Source organism: Equus asinus, chromosome 1, assembly GCF_041296235.1.
Source record: "Equus asinus isolate D_3611 breed Donkey chromosome 1, EquAss-T2T_v2, whole genome shotgun sequence".
Classification (NCBI taxonomy): domain Eukaryota; kingdom Metazoa; phylum Chordata; class Mammalia; order Perissodactyla; family Equidae; genus Equus; species Equus asinus.
In genome coordinates this window covers 104,901,612-104,919,838 of record NC_091790.1, presented here as the reverse complement: position 1 = coordinate 104,919,838, position 18,227 = coordinate 104,901,612, and the positions used below count along the sequence as shown (strand labels likewise).

General features: G+C 46.7%; 1 long non-coding RNA gene across 1 annotated transcript; it reads left to right on the top strand.

Moving 5' to 3' along the window:
* Positions 1-5,992: 5,992 nt before the first annotated feature.
* LOC123285875 (uncharacterized) lies at positions 5,993-8,536 on the top strand. Its single transcript, XR_011501753.1, has 3 exons — positions 5,993-6,159; positions 6,760-6,898; positions 8,376-8,536. It is a non-coding gene; the product is annotated as an uncharacterized lncRNA (long non-coding RNA).
* The last annotated feature ends 9,691 nt before the right edge of the window (positions 8,537-18,227 follow it).

The following is an 18,227-nucleotide window of genomic DNA, read 5'->3' as shown; positions in this document are numbered from 1 at the left end:
GTGACGGCTGCGAAATGCAGTAGTGGGCTTGCTGCGTGCAGCTCGCTTTTGCCGGAATAGAGTCCGGACTCGGCTTCCTCCTTACTGTCCCCGTCGCCTGCACCTTCAGCTCGCTTCCCTTTCCCACCTGCATGCCTGTGGGTCTTTCCAGAGCGTCACCGTAGTCCAGGCCCGGGAAGCTACTTGCGTTTCTAACTGCTTTGGGAACTGGCTCGACATGCCAGGAACTTTCCACTTTGCCTGCTGTCCTCTGCTTTCTCCAGCCAACGTGCCCCATTTCCGCGGCTCTTGGGAGAAATTCCCCTTGTGGCCCCGGTGGAAAGCACAGCTTAAGGAGTTTACAGGGGTGGTAACACTGGCTCTTGCTTCCTGAAAATGTCAACCCCACAGCACGCGTTTTTCGCAGATGTGGAAGTTGAGGCATTGGTGAGGCTGCCCGTTGGTTTCCCCAGGATCTGCCGAGAGCAGAGAACAACCCCGATCCCAGGCAAGTGTCTAGGGGGCCATTTTCAGCAACCCATTCAAGTGCAGAGGCCTCAGAAAAACTCAGCGTACGTTGATGAGCCTAATCTCAACTCAGGCCCTGCTGGCCAGTGTCTCAGAGGCACAGTGGTGACCCTGATCCCTCAGGAGCAGACAGACTGTTCCAGCCTTGGAGAGCGATGTTCAAGGTCCGGAGCATCTGGGCAGCATTTGAAACCTGTCAGGTTTAACGTCTCTGCTTTGGAGGAAAGCTCATCACAGACAGCAGTCAGCGATGTGACCTTGACGTGCCTGGTCTGATCTGTTGGATTTTTTTGTCTGGGAATGAAAATATCCAGGAGCACTTTTCCTTCCATTTATCCTCTTAATAATCGATGTTCGTAAATTCCTTATGCCCTAAGGGACAGTTCCTTTGATTGCAGGGTAGTACCCAGATAAACGCATCTAGGGATATTCAGTTATACCATATTTCCTTAAAAATTAGTTAGAATAGTGAAAGGAACAGGACATAAACTCTGCTGCTCTATTGCAAAAGATAAAAGGGAAGCAAGACGTTCCAATTAAAATGTGTCTGGTCATTCTCTTCCCTATACTGTGCATTTGAATGCAAACACAACAGACTTGAATTGTCAAATTTCTCTTGCCCTGAGATTGGTAAGTTAACTTAGGAGGTTTAGTGTTTTGTTGAAATCTGTGGAGAAGAGTTAGCAGCCATCATGATTTATCTCGTCCCAAAAACCCTGTTGTTGATGAAATAAGACCTTGTTTATATTACACATTCTAACAGGTTGCTTGTCTGATTCCTGAGTGTGGGGTATGATCAAAGGGACTGAAAAACCTGGTTACTGGAACAAGATCCTCTTACTTTGTGAAGAATTTCCCTCTTCATGAATTAATGACATGCGAATTTGTCAACACCTTTGTAAAGAAAGGAAGAAGAGCGGCATGGTGTCTGTGCATGTGGCAAGATGGCGGAGTCTAGTAAGACCACATCACAGTCCTGGTTTCTTCTCTTGTGATACACAGGGCCCGGGTGATAGTCTGTGTGGTCAGGCTCAGCGCTGCTCCCTCATCCCTCAGTGTTCTCATCCTGCCCTGTCCTGTGCCCTCTTTAGGGGTTTTCTGATTACACATCCACTAGTGTTGGCTGGGGATGAGGGTGTCTGTCATCCTCAAACAAGGATTGCTGGAGAGGGAAGTCTCGGGATCTCTCTGTTCAGATACGCTGCTGTTGGGTGTGTGACTGTAATGACCCTGTGCTCCCGACAGTCCCCACAATGGTCATCTCTAAGCATTGGTCTCCTGATGTAACCACAGCAGCTCTTCACAGAGCCGAGCCTTCATTGTGGTTCTGTGTCTTCTGTGAGATTCTGTGGCCCTGACCCTCCCTTGCTCACCCCATTCCCATTCCTATCAGCTGGGTCTGTTGCTTTGCTCTGCTCACCATGACTTCCTGGGGACCGTTTGTGTGTAACTGTTTTTTGGGGTCTTTAGGGATCCACCCTCACTCCACAAGTCACTGTACGACAGGCAGTTCTGGTCTTGTTGTAGCCCCGTGTTCCTCCTCTCCAGTGGAGCTATGAACAGCCCTAGGTACTCATAGCTCCTCTCATTCTCTTGCTGCTGGGGCCGCTTACAGAGCTGGCATCTCGTCTTTGGTCTCATCGACATTATTGTTTCCTTTGGTTTTGAAGCCTGGCCCTACCTTGTTAGTAACGTGGACACTGGTTGTTGCAGGCACTGTTACGTATCTTACCCAACAGCTCTATGAAGTAGGCCTGTGGTCGCCGTTTTACAGGGCAGGAAACTGAGGCTCAGAGAAGTCCAGTAGCTTTCTTAATTTCACACAAGTTCCTGGTGCATTTTGAATCTCCACCTGGCACCCTGCCTCTCAGGCGTGCACACTTACCGAGTGTTCCACTTTGTGCCTCTCTGCCACGTCCCCAAAGGCACACGCCCCATCCTGAGTCCATTTTCTGCTTGATGTAGCCGACCTGCACAAACACGCCCTGGGTTGGGGGTGGACTCGTGGGGCGTGGCCTTCTGTGTCCTCAGGCTTCCTCTGGGCGGGTCTTAGGTTTCCTGCAAGAGCTGGAGCAGTGGGAGATACTGGAAAGTTTGTTATGTAAAAATACTCCACTGACTTTTTTGCAGGTGTTGTCTCTTTGTCCTCCTTTCTCCTCTGGGCTCTCTCCTGCAGGTTCTTGCTGTGCACTGACATGCAGTACAAATATTGATGAAGATAATACTGTCGCCCTGCTGCCAAATGGCAACAACAATCATTATTTCTTCTTTTGCTAATTATAAAAGAAATATATACTGTAAAAGAAGTCAAATTATACAGATACAGAGAGAGTAGAGTGAAAGTGTCCCCTCTCATCTCCTTCCCTCAGATTCACTCCCCTTCTTAGAAGGAACTATTGTCAACTGGTGTGTGGGGTTTACGCTTCTGGACATTTTCTATGAGTTAATAAATACACATAAAATATTTTTAACATAATTTTCATCAACAATTGTTTTGCAGTTTACTGTTTCCCATACTATAGACCATGGGTGTCTTGCCTTATCAGTGCGCATAATTCTAACTTGCTATTTTTACTCCAAAGAATGGGCATGCCCTGGTTTAACTATTTCCTCTTAGGTAGAATTTAAGACTATTTCTAGTTTCACTCTTATAAACCATGCTGCTGTAAGAGCCATGTGCAGAATTTATTCCACTGATAACTGCCTAGTTGGCCTTGCTTTCTTTTAGCCAGAGAGCATGTCATATTTTTAACCTTTCTTTAATTAGAATTATTATTTGTTTTATAGTAAAATTACTTTTGTCACTGGAAAAAGACACTTAGGAAGAAACTGGACTTCCTGTTCATCCATCTCAGTGTTCTGGCAGAAAAATCATGAAACTTAGTGGGTATTATGCTTGCTCCCTCACTTCCTAACAAGTCAGTAATCTTCCCACAGCAATTTAGATTTAAATGTTTCAGTTGCCTCTACTCTCTTTGTTCATCTTATATAAGATACAGAAGGACAAGCTCTTCTAATAGTAGAATTAGGGAAAAATGAGATTTTGCGATGCAAAGTCTTATGCAAATGTAACCTCCCACTTTCTGTGGGTTAGGAAACCCGGAGCTTAATTGCACTGAGTGGCTCTGGTCAGGGTCTCTCCTGGGGTTACAGGTGAGAGGTCAGCTGGACCTGTCGTCATCTGAAGACATGTCTGGGGCTGGAGGACCTGCTTCCCAGGAAGCTCCCTCACATGGCTGTTAGCTCCAGGCCTCAGTTCCTTGCCAAGTGGACCTCTCCTTACCATGTGCAGCTGACTTCTCCCAGAACAAGTGATCCAAGAGAGAAGCAGGCAACACAGAATCTGCAGGGCCTTTTTATGACCCAGCCTCCAAAGCCACACCCACCACTGGCACTTTATTTCCTTGAAGCCAGCCACTAAGTCCAGCCCACACCCGAGGCAGGGGGAACAGGTTCCGTCTCTTGAAGGGAGGCATTCCAAGTATTTGTGGACACTTTTTAAAACCACCAGATGATCTAATGTTCAGTCGGTACTTTAGACATCAATAAATGATCACATTAACATATTTAGGGCTGAGGAATATTTTCTCTGTGAGCTTGGAGCTTTTTACCCTGCTCTGAGCAATGACCACTAGGATGAGGTAGATAAAATCAATAATGTCAATGACCACTAGGATGAGGTAGATAACATCAATAATGTCAAAGCATTATCACAATCTGTTGTCTGTGTCCACATTCACTCTAATAATAGCTGTATTACCTGCCTCCCTCCCAAACCCACCCGCAACCTACTCCAGTTCTTGCAGAAAACCCTTATCCATTCATTTCTTAGGAGCATAGGAAATGCTATATCATACAGCAGGGCTTTCCATCCATAGCAAAACGTTTTTGATATGGCCCTTGTCAAAAGGTGTGGGAAGTTCAAGTAAGTTCATACTTGCGATGATGACTTTTACGTCTGTTTTTCGACACCCACTCCCTCCTCCACACCTCAAGCCCTTGTTCACCACCAGCAGCCCGGGCTCACTCGGCACTGGCTGCAGACTGTCCACACTGAGGTGAGCCCTCCTCTTTGTCTGGACTTAGGAGGTGTAGTAAGGTGTGGGCTGGTCGGCCTGGCCTGGCCCAGACTAGGGTGGGCAAGCGAGGTCCCGAGGGTACAAAATTTGTTTCAGGAGGTGCTCACCCTCAGGTGCTAGCCCTATACTTGCAAAACCCTGTGAGGGAGCACTCCTTAAAATATTGTACCTAGGTCCTTGCTTACCTCTTGCTATTCCCCACCCTGATGCCAGTCCTGGGCACTGCCCTCTTTAGGGCATCCTGAGTCCAATCAGACAGTCAGACTTGCAAGACCTGAATGGGCCAGACGTGACGTCAGTTCCCCTAGAAGGATGTTGACAGGAAACAGCATGCCAGCAGGGTAGCACTGGGACTTTCTTTTTTGCCAGAACCCTCTCAGCAGTCGAAGGGCTATTCTTCTGTCCTTCCACGTAACTGTCCACGTACAAGGAAATGAAACCTCAATGGATAGGTGCCAAAGCTACCCTGGGTTAGATGTTCCACGTTCCCAAGGACTCTTGTAACAGTGCTGCCCAGTGAACAGGTTCACCACACATCCAAGGAAGCCCAAAGCTATAGCTTCCTGCCGAGTGTTGATGTTCATTTATGGTCCTCCCAGAAAAGATGCAGGTCATCAACCAGGGGCCGTTTTCATCATAAGCAGCATCACCAGGCCACACAACTGACACTGCACCTTTATCAAGAATCTAGGAGGCCCCAGGCTAGAAGCAGCTTAGCTCAAGGTCACTTCCATCCTGCTAAGGTGCAAGGGCCACTCCATTTCTCCCCGATCGTGCTCTCTGGCACTGCATCCTGCTGGATCCCCAGGTTGGCCCTTCAGGCCTTGTTTCTCCTGCTGCCCCAGAGAGCTGGTAATGCAAGAGGCAGGTGGGCAGTGGGTGGGGGTCTCTGCTATGCAGTGTCTCATGTTCAGAGGTTCAGGCCCCAATATTGTGTTGGATCAGCTTTCTGAGAGCTGGTAAGTCTCTGTTCAGAGCTGCCGTTTAGTCTCACTAGAGACTGTGGCTGCTCTGTAAAAAATTGTTTAATTAAGCAATTAATCAATGAGCTGTTAGAATGAACCTGGCCCGAGAATTGGGATTTTACGTCGGTCATTTCTGAATCCTGTCACATTCCAAAGAAGTGGTTCCAGCATTCTTCACACTGCAAAGATGGCAGAACTGAGTCACAGGAACTTATGTGGATTATCCAACTAGTGACAGAGCTAAAGTTTGAACCGATGGTCGCCTGACTTTAAACATCCACTCCCGTCCTTTGTGGCTTGAAGATGCCCCTTCTCTTGTGAGCAGCTCATGCCTGGACTAGGAGAACAGATAAGCAGTCATCCACGTACAAATCGGCTGATAAAAGGATGTCCAACCAGAGATACCTCTCTGTCCTGTCCCCATACACCTGTCCTTCACAGGCCTGAAAAGGGTGGAGCAGCCACTGGAGTTGATGCCGTCTGCACCCACCATCCTGACCCTGTGAACCTCATGCTGGACACAGAGCAGCTCTACTGAGAGCCGAGCCCCCAGACCCATGGTGTCACCCAGCTTGGTTTCTACATCTTGGACAGGGACTGTCTCTGTGGTGAGCATCTGGTGGTGACAGGGGTCTCCTCCTGTACTCCAGGTGGATTCTTCTCTTGGTGCTCTGAGCCCTGGCCAGAGCACACATTCATGCCTTCTTCTAGATTTCTCTCTCCTCACTCTTCTTTTCCTTGGGAGGTCCCCCTTCCCCACCAAGGGCTACCTCCCCCACAGAGAAAGAAACAGAAAGTCAGAGAAGAGTTATAGGAGGCACTGCCCACTGTCTGGAATGGACATGAACTGATGACATCTATTGTTCCACCAACGGTCCAGCCCCTCCCTCCTTTCTTTAACCCTTTCAAACATCCCACCTCACTCTTGCTCACTCTCTGCCTTTACCCCAGACCAGCCTTGACCTCCATCCCCAGTGGTAAGTGTTCAAACCCTCGATGGCCCCGTGACCCTGCAATGCCTTGAGGAGGCAGCTGGTCCCTCCTCCCAAAGTCCTGGGCCTCATGGAGGAAGGAAGCCTTAGGGCCCTGGTTACCCTCCTACTCCTACCTCCACGTCCTGTGACTCAGGCTGGGCATCAAGGCCCCACCTCTGGCATCTCCAAGGTGATGAGGCTGCACCATTCTCATTTCTGATGCTTCCTCCTCAGGTTCTGTGACTTCTGCACCCTCATTGAGAACCCGAGAGGCTCCAGTCTCCTCCACCTCTACAGATAGAGCCTTCCCTCTGTGTCTCCTTCCTTCCCACCTCCATGCTTAGCGATGCAAAGGACCAGAGAGTACACACAGGCAAGTCAAGGCTCGGGGACAGAATGGGAGGATGAATCTTTGGGTCCACACCCTCACCACAGACCAGTCTAGCTCCCTCCCTGGGTTTGGAGAGCTCTGTGACTCCAGGTTCTCAGTCCCAGACTGAAGCAGTGGCTCCTTTTAATCCACCCTTTGCTTTCTGTTAAGGTTTTGTATCAGTTAGTTTTGCTGCATAACAAGCGACCCCCACATTTGCTGGATTAAAACAACAACCATTGATTACTGCTCACTAGTAGATAGGTCAGCTCGGCAGTGCCTCTGGTTTGAACTAGGCTTCCTTATGTGTCTGCGGTCACCTGCAGGTGAGCTAGATTACTCTGCTTCTGGAGGATCCCTGACTGACGGTGAGGTTGCCTCCTCCATGTGGCCTCTCAGCATCCAGCAGACCAGCCCTGGCTCATCCATGTGGTGCTCCCAGAGCACCCAGAGGGCCAGCCTCAGTGCACAAGCGCTTCTCTAGCCTCTGCTCTCAGCACGTTTCTCTTGTTCCTTTGAGCAAAGCAAGTCCTGGCCAAGCCCGAGTCAAGGGGTGGAGATAGACTCCCCCTCTTAATGGAGGGGCTGCAGCATGACACTGAAGGGTGTCGATGTGGGAAGGTGAAGAAGTTGTGACCATTTTTATGATCTGCCCCAGGTGAGCTGCCAAGGACCAACTTGTGGCCATGTTGGTCTTAGGGGACTCGGAAGGGTCAGTTAGTGAGACCAGACGCAGTGGTGCATTCTGGATCAATTCCCAAAGCCTTCTGCCAGAATGGAAGGGACATGGTCAAGGGCAAAGCCAGGACTAATTCCCAAGGGGCAGAGGCTGAAGGGGTCAGCAGAGACAGCAGCCACAATAACAACAACAGTGACAGCAAAGCAATGACAGCAGCCTTCACTGACAGTCACATAATGGTGACCCTGCTTTACGTGTATGAGCCTCAGCCCCTGCAGGTAGACACTGCTGTTTCTCCGTTTAAGAGAGGCATAGGCTGGTTCTTGGGAGCTCAGTGATTTTCTGAGGTCACACAGCCAGCAGATGCACAGGACTCAACTCTAAGTCGTTCCAACTCTAGAGTCTGAGCTTCTGCCCTAAAATAGCTGTGTGGCCTCCCTGAAACTCATTGTCATCCTCTGTCAGTTGCCAGTAAGTAACAGGACTCGCCTCCGGGGGTCTCATGAGGAATACGTGAGATCCTGGATGGGAAGTGCTTAGCACAGAGTGTAGCAAGGAGTAAGCTCCTAGCAAACACCATCTGTTAGTATTCCTGCTATTTTTATTGTCATTATTATTATCATTACTATTAACAGAATGATAAAATAAAGTTTCCCATTCTGGGAGGAGACATTCTGAGCTCTTGCATCAGATGTGAATACACTGGGCAATGAGGATGTGGGTCCAGACTCTCCCCCATGACCCCTAACTCTAGCCCAGGCAGTGACTTGGGGTGTGACTTCTCTCCCACCCTCACTGTAGTCTCTGGCCGTGCTCTGCCCATTCACCCTTAACGTCACCATCACCAACCTGTGCTACATGGACGACATGGAGCCTCCAGGCTCAGTGAAGTTCAACAAAAAAAAATAAACAAGTGGGACTACATCAAACCAAAAAGCTTTTGCACAGCAAAGGAAACCATCAACAAAATGAAAAGACAGCCTAACAATTGGAAGAAGATATTTGCAAACCATATATCAGATAAGGGGTTAATATCCAAAATATATAAAGAACTCATACAGCTCAACAACAAAGAAAACAACAACCTGATTAAAAAATGGGCAAAGATCTGAACAGAGATTTCTCCAAAGAAGATATACAGATGGCCAACAGACATATGAAAACATGTTCGACATCATTAGCTATCACGGAGATGCAAATCAAAACTGCAATGAGGTATCACCTCACCCCTGTCAGAATGGCTATAATTAACATGACTGGAAACAATAAGTGTTGCAGAAGATGTGGAGAGAAGGGAACTCTCATACACTGCTGGTGGGAGAGCAAACTGGTGCAACCACTATGGAAAACAGTGTGGAGATTCCTCAGAGAATTAAGAATAGATCTACCATATGATCCAGCTATTCCATTGCTGGGTGTTTCTCCAAAGAACTTGAAAACACAAACGCATAAGGATACATGCACCCCTATGTTCATTGCAGCATTATTCACAACAGCCAAGACTTGGAAGCAACCTAGGTGACCATCAAGGGACAAATGGATAAAGGAGATGTGGTATTTATATGCAATGGAATACTACTCAGCTATAAGAAATGATGAAATCCAGCCATGTGTGACAACATGGACGGACCTTGAGGGTATTATGCTGAGTGAATTGAGTCAGAGGGAGAAAGTCAAATACCATATGATCTCACTCATAAGTAGAAGATAAAAACAACGACAAACAAACATAGCAACAGAGATTGGATTGATGGTTACCAGAGGGGAAAGGGGAGGGAGGAGAACGAAAGGGGTGATTAGGCACAAGTGTGTGGTGATGGATTGTAATCAGTCTTTGGGTGGTGAACATGATGTAATCTACACAGAATTCGAAATATATTATGATGTACATCGGAAAGTTATATAATGTTATAATCCAATGTTACTGCTATAAAAACAAAAATAAAACAAACAAACAAAAAACGTTTTGCAGCCCCTGGTGAAAGCCCCGCCCACCTCATTCCTGCCCTACCCACTGAGCCATCCTCGCCCCCTCTCCACGCCCAGCTCCCCTCTCCCTGCCTCCCACCTGATGCTCTCGCCCTGCTCAGCTCATCCCAACGCTGCCCCTGTCCTGGTCAGTCCTCCTACTCACCCCTGTCTCCTTCAACAGCTCAGACCGTTGTTCAAGAATGCCAGTGTCAGCCCATCTCCTCTGGCTGCAGACTGACCTCGCTCAGGTGAGACCTCCAGGGAAGATGACCCAGCAAGGCCCAATGGAGACTCTTACCCATAGTCCTCTGGGGCTGGGTCCTCCCTCTGGCCCCAGCCCTTTCCAGCTCCCCACCTGTGACAGCCACTGTCCCTCGGGCTCTTGGCCCCCCATTCTCTGCTCCGGACTTTCCCATCCTCCTGAGCCTCAAACCTCCCACATAATGTTTACTGGGAACAAAATGACAAAACGTAGCAACTGAGAAGTGTGCACCAGATTCCTTCATAAAGGACGCACCCTCGATCCTTCACAAAGGATAGACCCACAGCCTCCCCCGCCTCCAACCCACACCTCACGTGAACACTTCTGAAGGCACTTAGTTTGTGTCAGACATTGGGGTTCTCGACACACGGTCACAGCTGACACTCTGGGCCAGATAAATCTAGCGGTGGGAGGTTGTCCTCTGCACTCTAGGATATTGATCAGCGTCTCGGTCTGTACCCACTAGATGCCTTATTACCTCAACCCCCCAAAGCTGTGACATCATCAGCATTAATATCCTCATTTTACTGTGAGCCAGCAAGGCCCAGAGATGTTAAGGGACTTTCCCAGAGCCAACAGCTGCCCAGCAGTGGAGCCGGGAGGCAAGCCCGGTCTCCACATCAGTGTTGCACAGCTGTTGGATTTTCAGCGAGCATGTATTGAACCCGGCCACCTTCCCGCACCATGCTGTTACATCCTGGGTTAGTGTGCTCGGGCTGTCATAACAAACTACCACAGACTGGCAGCTCAAACAACAGGAACTTATTTCTCACAGCCTGGAGGCTGCGAGTCCAAGATCAAGGTGCAGGCTGGATGGGTTTCCTCCGAGGCCACTCCTTGACTTGCAGATGGCCGCTCTCTTGCTTCCTCTTCCCACGGTTGTCCCTCTCTTGTCACATGTGTTCCTGGTGTCTCTCTGTGTGCCCTAATCTCCTCTTCTCCAGAAGTCAAATTGGATTCATGCCCACCCCGTGGCCTCACTATAACTTAACTACCTCTAAAGGCCCCTTCTCCAAGTGCAGTCACATTCTAAGGTCCTGGGGTTGAGGACCTCAACATATGACTTTGGACGGGAGGGTGGGGAACACAATTCATCCCCAAACACATACACTCTGTCCTTTAATTGTCAGTACAGCCATCTAACTTAGCTTCATTTTACAGATGAGGAAGCTCAGGCTCAGAGAGGCTGCCAAGCCACACAGCCAATAAATGATAGAACCAGAGTTCCTATCACTCCAAGACTCCTGGTCTCACTCTCTGTGCTAGTCACCCTCAGTTAATTTATTCCAAAAGACATGCTGATTTGTTTTTTGAAGAAGATTAGCCCTGAGCTAACATCCACTGCCAATCCTCTTTTTGCAGAGGAAGACTGGACCTGAGCTAACATCTGTGCCCATCTTCCTCTATTTTACATGTGGGACGCCTGCCACAGCATGGCTTGATAAGATGTGCATAGGTCCATGCCCGGCATCCAAACCAGCGAGCCCCGGGCCGCCAAAGCGGAGTGCACAAACCCAACTGCTACGCCACTGGGCCAGCCCCACTGCATCCATTTTTTTTATATTATGTTATTAACTTTTAAAATTGTGATAAAGACATAACATTAGCCATTTTAACCATTTTTAAGTGTACAATTCAGTGGTATCACTGACATGCACAATGTTTTCACCCATCACCACCATCTAGTTCCAAAGCTTTTTCATCACTCCGAGGAGAAATTGTACTCTTTGGGCAATTACTCTGTGGCCTCGGGCTCAGGTTGCGTTCTGTTGGTTTTTATGAAGCGCTTCTCCATTCTTATTTTCATTTAACTGATGCTGATAGTACAGCTCCTCTGAGGCAGGTGGTGGGTCCCACAGTGACAACACAGGCACTGCCACTGTCCTCATCTAGTTGAGAAAACAGATATTAAGCACAAGAATAAATATCAAAGTAAAGTGATTTCAAATGCAGTGAGGTAATGCAGAGTATAAATAAATAGAGAGTGATGGAAAAGCAGCTTTACCCAGGGGACAGGGCAGCCTCTCTGTGGAAGTGACTTCTGAGCTGTGTCCCACTTGGCAAGAAGAAGTTGGCCATGAAAATTTCCAGGCAGGGGGAACAGCATGTGCAAAGGTCCTGAGGTGGGAATGAGCTTGGCATGTTCAGTGAACAGCAAGGAGGTCAGTGTGGCTGAAGGAGAGAAAGAGTAAGGAAAGGAGAGAGGAGAGGAGATAAGAGATATCAGCAAGGTCTACATCATGTAGAGTCTGGGAGGAAATGGGTTTTTTTTAATTGTGGTAAAACACAAATAACATCAAATTTACCATCTGAACCTTTTCTGTTTTGGTGAGGAAGATTGGCCCTGAGCTAACATCTGTTGCCAATCTTCCTCTTTTTTCTTTTGCTTGAGGAAGATTAGCCTTGAGCCACTCTGCATGTGGGTCACTGCCGCAGCATGGCCAACAAGTGGTGTAGGTCTGTGCCCAGGATCCAAACCTGTGAGCCTGGGCTGCCAAAGCAGAGGATGCCAAATCCAACACCTATGCCATGGTACTGGTCCCGCATCTGCAACTTTTTCTTTTTTTTTTTTGGTGAGGAAGATTGGCCATGAGCTGAGCTAACATCTGTTGCCAATTTTCCTCTTTTTGCTTAGGGAAGATTATTGTTGAGCTAACATCTGTGCCAATCTTCCTGTATTTTATGTGTGGGACGTGACCACAGCATGGCTTGATGAGCAGTGTGCAGGTCCATGCCAGGGATCCAAACCAGCGAAACGTGGGCCACTGAAGCGGAACGCATAAACTTAATCGCTGCACCACTGGCCCCTGAACCATTTTTAAGTTTACGGTTCAGTGGTGTTAAGTATATTCACACTGTTGTGCAGCCAATCTCTGTAACTTGCAGAACTGAAACTCTGTGCCCATTAAACAACTCCTCCCAATCTGCCCGGCCCCAGATCTCAGCAGCCACAATTCTCCTTTCTGTCTCTGTGAATCTGATCCCTCTGGGTACCTCAGACAAGTGAAGTCATATGATAATTGTCTTTTTCTGTCTGGCTTATTTCACTTGGCATCGTGTCCTCGGGGTTCATCCATGTTGTAGCATGTGTCGGAGTTTCTTTCCTTTTTAAGGCTGAATAATATTCCACTGTGTGTCTATATCATCTCTTGTTTATCCATCGTCAGGACTCTGGTTTTTACGTGGAGCAGGTGATATGCTAAGTGCTGGGAGTTCAACATGACAAGAGTGAACTAGACTGTTCCATTCCCTGACCTCAAGGAGGTCACCCTCTGGAGGGAACAGGGACAAATAACATATGCTCACATAGAGGGTGACCAGGGATGTGATGGGAAGCAAGGGGCATTGGGGGAACCAGAAGAGGTCCCTGACCCAGCCTGGGAATGTTCCTGGAAGAGGAGGAGCTGTCTAAGCTGAGACCTGAAGGATGACTGGGAAATTACCCAGGGAGGAGAGACGGGGAGAGACGTCCCGACAGAAGCCACTGCATGAGCAAAGATCCTGAGGTGAGAGAGTATGGCCAGGTGGAGACAACTGGTCAACCCAGGGACCCGGGGACCCAGGGACCTAGAGCCCGGAGCTTGGGAACCCAGGAGCCATGAGACCCTGGGACACTCGGGACAGACATCTGGTTGACCAGAGCATTGGGAGACGGGCCAAGTTTGGGATGCACAGCTGGTTGACCCAGGTCCCAGGGGCCTAGAGCCCGGGGCCTGGTACCTTGGGAGCCCTGAGGCCCTGGGATGCTCAGAATAGACATCTGGGGACCCGGGGGCAAGTCTAGGATGGACGGCTGGTTGACCCAAGGAATTGGGAACCCAGGGACCTGTGGACTGGGGACCCAGGGATCCAGGGGCCTGGAGACCTAAGCTGGGAACCCAGGAGCCCCGAGGCCCTGGGATACATGGGATGGACATCTGGTCCACCCATCATCTGAGGACCCCGGGCCAAGTCTGAGATAAGTCTGAGATAAGCAGCTGGTTGACCCAGGGACCAGGAACCCAAGGACCCAGCTAGCCGGGTACCCAGAGCTCAGAGCTTTGGAGCCCAGGAGCCCCAGAGCCCTGGGACAATTGAGACAGACATCTGTTCAACCCAAGCATCAGGGAACTTGGGGCCTAGTCTAGGACAGACGTCTGGTTAACCCAGGGACCTGGGGCCCACAGCCCAGAGCTTTGGAGTTCTGTAGCCCAAGGTCTTAGTACACTCGGGATGGATATCTGGTTGAACCCAACATCTAAGGACCTGGGGCCAAGTCCAGGATGGACACATGCATGACCCAGGAGCAAGGGACCCAAGGACCCACATTCCCAGTGGCCCGGAGCTCAGAGCTCGGGAGCACGGGAGCCCTGAGACCCAGGGATCCTCAGAATGGACATCTTTTTATGTTAAGCAAAACAACATGGAATCATCATCATTTGAGAGCCTTAAGGATCATCAAGTTCGCCTTAGTTTACAGCCAATTGAGCCCCTGGGAGGCTAAGTGATTTCCCAAGGTCGCACAGTTCTTCAATCACCTAAAAAGCATTTCTTGATCCTCTACTTCATGTAAGTCTCTGTGCTGGGTAGTGTAGGGGCCAGGTTGGAACCCTCGGCTCCAGATGCCTGGTCTCCTGCTTTTTCCTGTCTAAAATGCTGTTTCATCTCACATGCTCCTATCATCCGCCTCTGAACAGCAGGCACGATTTGCCTTTTTCACTGTGTTGACTGGTGGTTAGGAGCTTTGGTGGGAAATCCGAGGATGCCTCAGCACTAATCAAGGTCGTGGTGCCAAACTGTACAAGTATTCATGCATCCTTCGTCTCCACACACTGGCAGTTTTTTAAAAGCCAGTATCATTTAAGAACATTCTTGATAAAGCAGTAAAAAGTCTTCAATTTTATCAAATCTTGATCATCGCATACACATCTTTTTAATACCCTGTGTATGAAATAAGTACGTATAAAGCACTTTGGCTGCATACGAAGTACAATGGTGGTCCAAGAAAAGCACCTGAACTGTTGTTGGCAATTGACAGAGAAACTTATTATTCCTGTGATATACAACACCTTAAACTAATAATTAGAATTATGACTGATAACCAGGACAGATCAGAATTCACCCATGCATGGTTTTTTAACATCGTGCATTGATCACTTGGAAAATACTGATTGAGTTAGGCAAATCTTACAAAAGTTGACACATTTCATTATGTAATACTAAAAAAATCACCTTCGTTAATATGATTATAGATCTTATCAGAAAGGTCTTTAAGTATTGGGAAACTGTCAAGATCATGGTGGTAGGTACAAGTTTTCCAAAATTCCAGTTTTTACTTGAAAGCTCAAGTTTTATCATTGGCAACAAATACTGTCAGTTGTTTTCCTTAAAGCAGCAGGCTTACTTCATTCCTTTTTGAGGAAATGCCTGCCAAATACTCAAGTGTGAATAAATCTAACTCGTCTGTTAGGTGTTCTTTCAGAAAGTAAAAATGGTGTTCCATGAAAAATACAGCTAGTTCAGTCTGCATAGGACTGAACTCTGGGTAAGAAATTACAGAAATCTAATGGAGAAACTGATGACCTCATAAAACTGCTAACAGAAGATTAAGATCAAGAACCGGTTATGCAGGACTGAATGAACTGAGGATGATTATAATTTTTTTTTACGACTTTTGTTTGAAATATCGTTTTTGATGTGTTGCTTTGTTTTCTCAGATTTGAGGAAATCTTTTCTCTTATGTTAACCATGTCTTATAGCAATTAGCGAAATTATACCTTTATGAGCAAAACTGAAACATTTATCTTTTTCTCCCTACCTGATCCCTCCAGAATTTGGAAACTCTTTGTGAGTGAGTATGGTTATTTCGTGGCAATATAGTTGTTTGCATAAGTTCAGTAAGAATCTGTTCTCCTTATAACAGGACATTTGTTATCTTACCAAAACTTTGACTGGAATGTCATGTTTGAGAGAAACATATAGACTCAGATATGACAATACTGCCTTTGAGGAATAAGGTTGACTTTCTGGAAATAAAGCCGCTTGGAAATATGGGCCTGGTACCTTGCTTTACGGAGAGAAATTTCAGCAATCTTACCTGGTAGGTAAGGAAGCTTGCTTATCTGGCAGGTGTAAGGAACCTCGGAATATTCTGGGGAATCTCAGGAAAGGAGAGAAATTCACCGAAATCTAAGGTATTGCAGGAAAGGCCTGATGGCACAAATCCTTGGCTTGGCTTTTCTGGCCTCGAGAAGTCTTTAAGGTTCAATCTGAGATTCCTCATAAAAATTCCAGCAAAGCAGATTTAAGAGCCTATATGATCAATTACTATTCTTGCTGCACTTATGTAAATAATTGGGCCAAGTTTATTAAAACTAAACTTATATTGTAAACCAATTAGTCTTAATTTGACTATCTTTGGTAAAAATGAGGGTGATTTTAGAGAGAAGAACTATATTTCAGTGAAAAACTATAATATGCATTTGTGGATATTAGATCCTAGTTCTGTTAATTGTCTTTGAGGCTTTTTCTACCTGTGAACTGAACTGGATCCTGAATTCTTCTACTGAAATATCTGGTTACAAACCTCCAAACTAATGTTTTCAATTTTTACCTCATTTTCATTTGGAATCATTGAGAATTGAAGATGCCTTTTCCTGAAACCTTGCAAATTGAAGCTGAACGACTTGATAGAAACTTGAGAGATTCCTTCCTGTTGCTGTGTAAGCTGTAAGCCACTCAAAAAGATACCTGAATGCCCGATGACATCATCAGAGACATTTCAAGCTACAAAAGATGCTTTGACTCTGACATCTAGAAGTCTTCTTGACTGCCTGCCCCCTGGATGCAGGAACTGATTTATAATTTGCTCCAACCATTAACCTTGTTACCTTGCTTCCAATATCACAAGGGAGAGAAGACCACGACTGCATTCTATTGTTTAATTTGGTTTACAAATGAGTCTTACTTAAATGATAAGTGAGGATATTACACTGTCTAGCCTCAAGAATGCCTGCTACTTTCTGTTAACTCTGTTAACCCAGTAAAAGATTTCCTTCTACAGCCTCAAGAAATTGCCACGGAACAAGAGAAACAGATATGGCAGTCAAAAGGGGGAATTTCTGACACCCCCTCGCGGATGTGGTTCAGGCCCAATAAGAAACCTATAGTACCTATTGGAGCACAATTGCTACTGCTCCAGCATATACACCAGTTAACCCATTGGACACCTGAAAAGATGATTTTATGGGGAAAACAATACTTTTGGAAACTTTCTCCCATGGTGGTTCATAAAGCCTATGCTCGTTGTGCTATATGCCCAAAGTATAATCCAGGGAAACCACTCCATGGGTCACAAGGCCACTTTCCCCTTCCTAAGGGACACTTTGAGGTATGGCAATTGGGCTTTGTCCAAATGCCACCATCTCAAGGATATAAATACATCTTGGTAATGATTTGCATGTTTTCACATTGGATTGAAGCCTTTCCTTGCAGAAGAGCAACGGCTTTAACAGCAGAGCTCCCAAAACTTAAGGATCATGGACTATAACCTGAAGAATTTATTTATTGAAAGAGACATCAAATAAGACTCTATACTGCCCAGTTGGAAAAGGACCATACCAGGAGGAGAAGAAGATGACATCTGTTGTAGACAGCTGTCCCAAGACTCTGGACCAGGCCTGTATTCCCAACCTTATATCTCCTCATTTAAACATTTGTTATGCTTAAACTGTATACCTATTTTATAATTTTTTTGAAATGCTATCATACTTAAAGTGATTAATTTGTAACAGACTGGTCTTGAAGGCCAGGAATTTATCGAGTGACTCCTAATGGAACTCAATGGTTATGTGGAACAAATCTTTGGCCTTGGCTACTGCCTGGGTGGCTAAAACACTTCACCCTGAGTTTCCTTTAAAAGCAGGAAAGGAGTCAGGCTGAGTTAAAACCTGTTACCAATCTCCCTCTCTTTAAGGCCGGATGGGCTTGTTCAGTGTTCCACTGGTATGGCTATATTTGCAACTATATTTGCTCCTTCTTTGGAGCTAAAAGATGGCATTATTACATATGGAATCTCTGACTAAATTTACTCAAGAAGCCCTTAATGATAGTCAAGCAGGAATGGCCTTATTAAATACTGAAATGTCTTTAATGAGAAGGGCTGCCCTTCAAAACAAAATGGCTTTAGATATTCTTACTGCATCCCAAGGTGGTACATATACAATCATTCAGACTGGATGCTGTGCTTTTATACGTGATGAATCTTCCAATGTGTCATCTCTGCTAAAACACATGAAGAAGCAAGTGGATGCCTTATGCGATCGGACACCCAGTCTTGAATTGTTTAGTTAGCTCCCTTCCGGTATCAGTTCCCTTTTCCGATCCAGATTGGAATTCCTGTTTCTACTACTTCTTGGAATTCTTGTACTAGTCATAATATT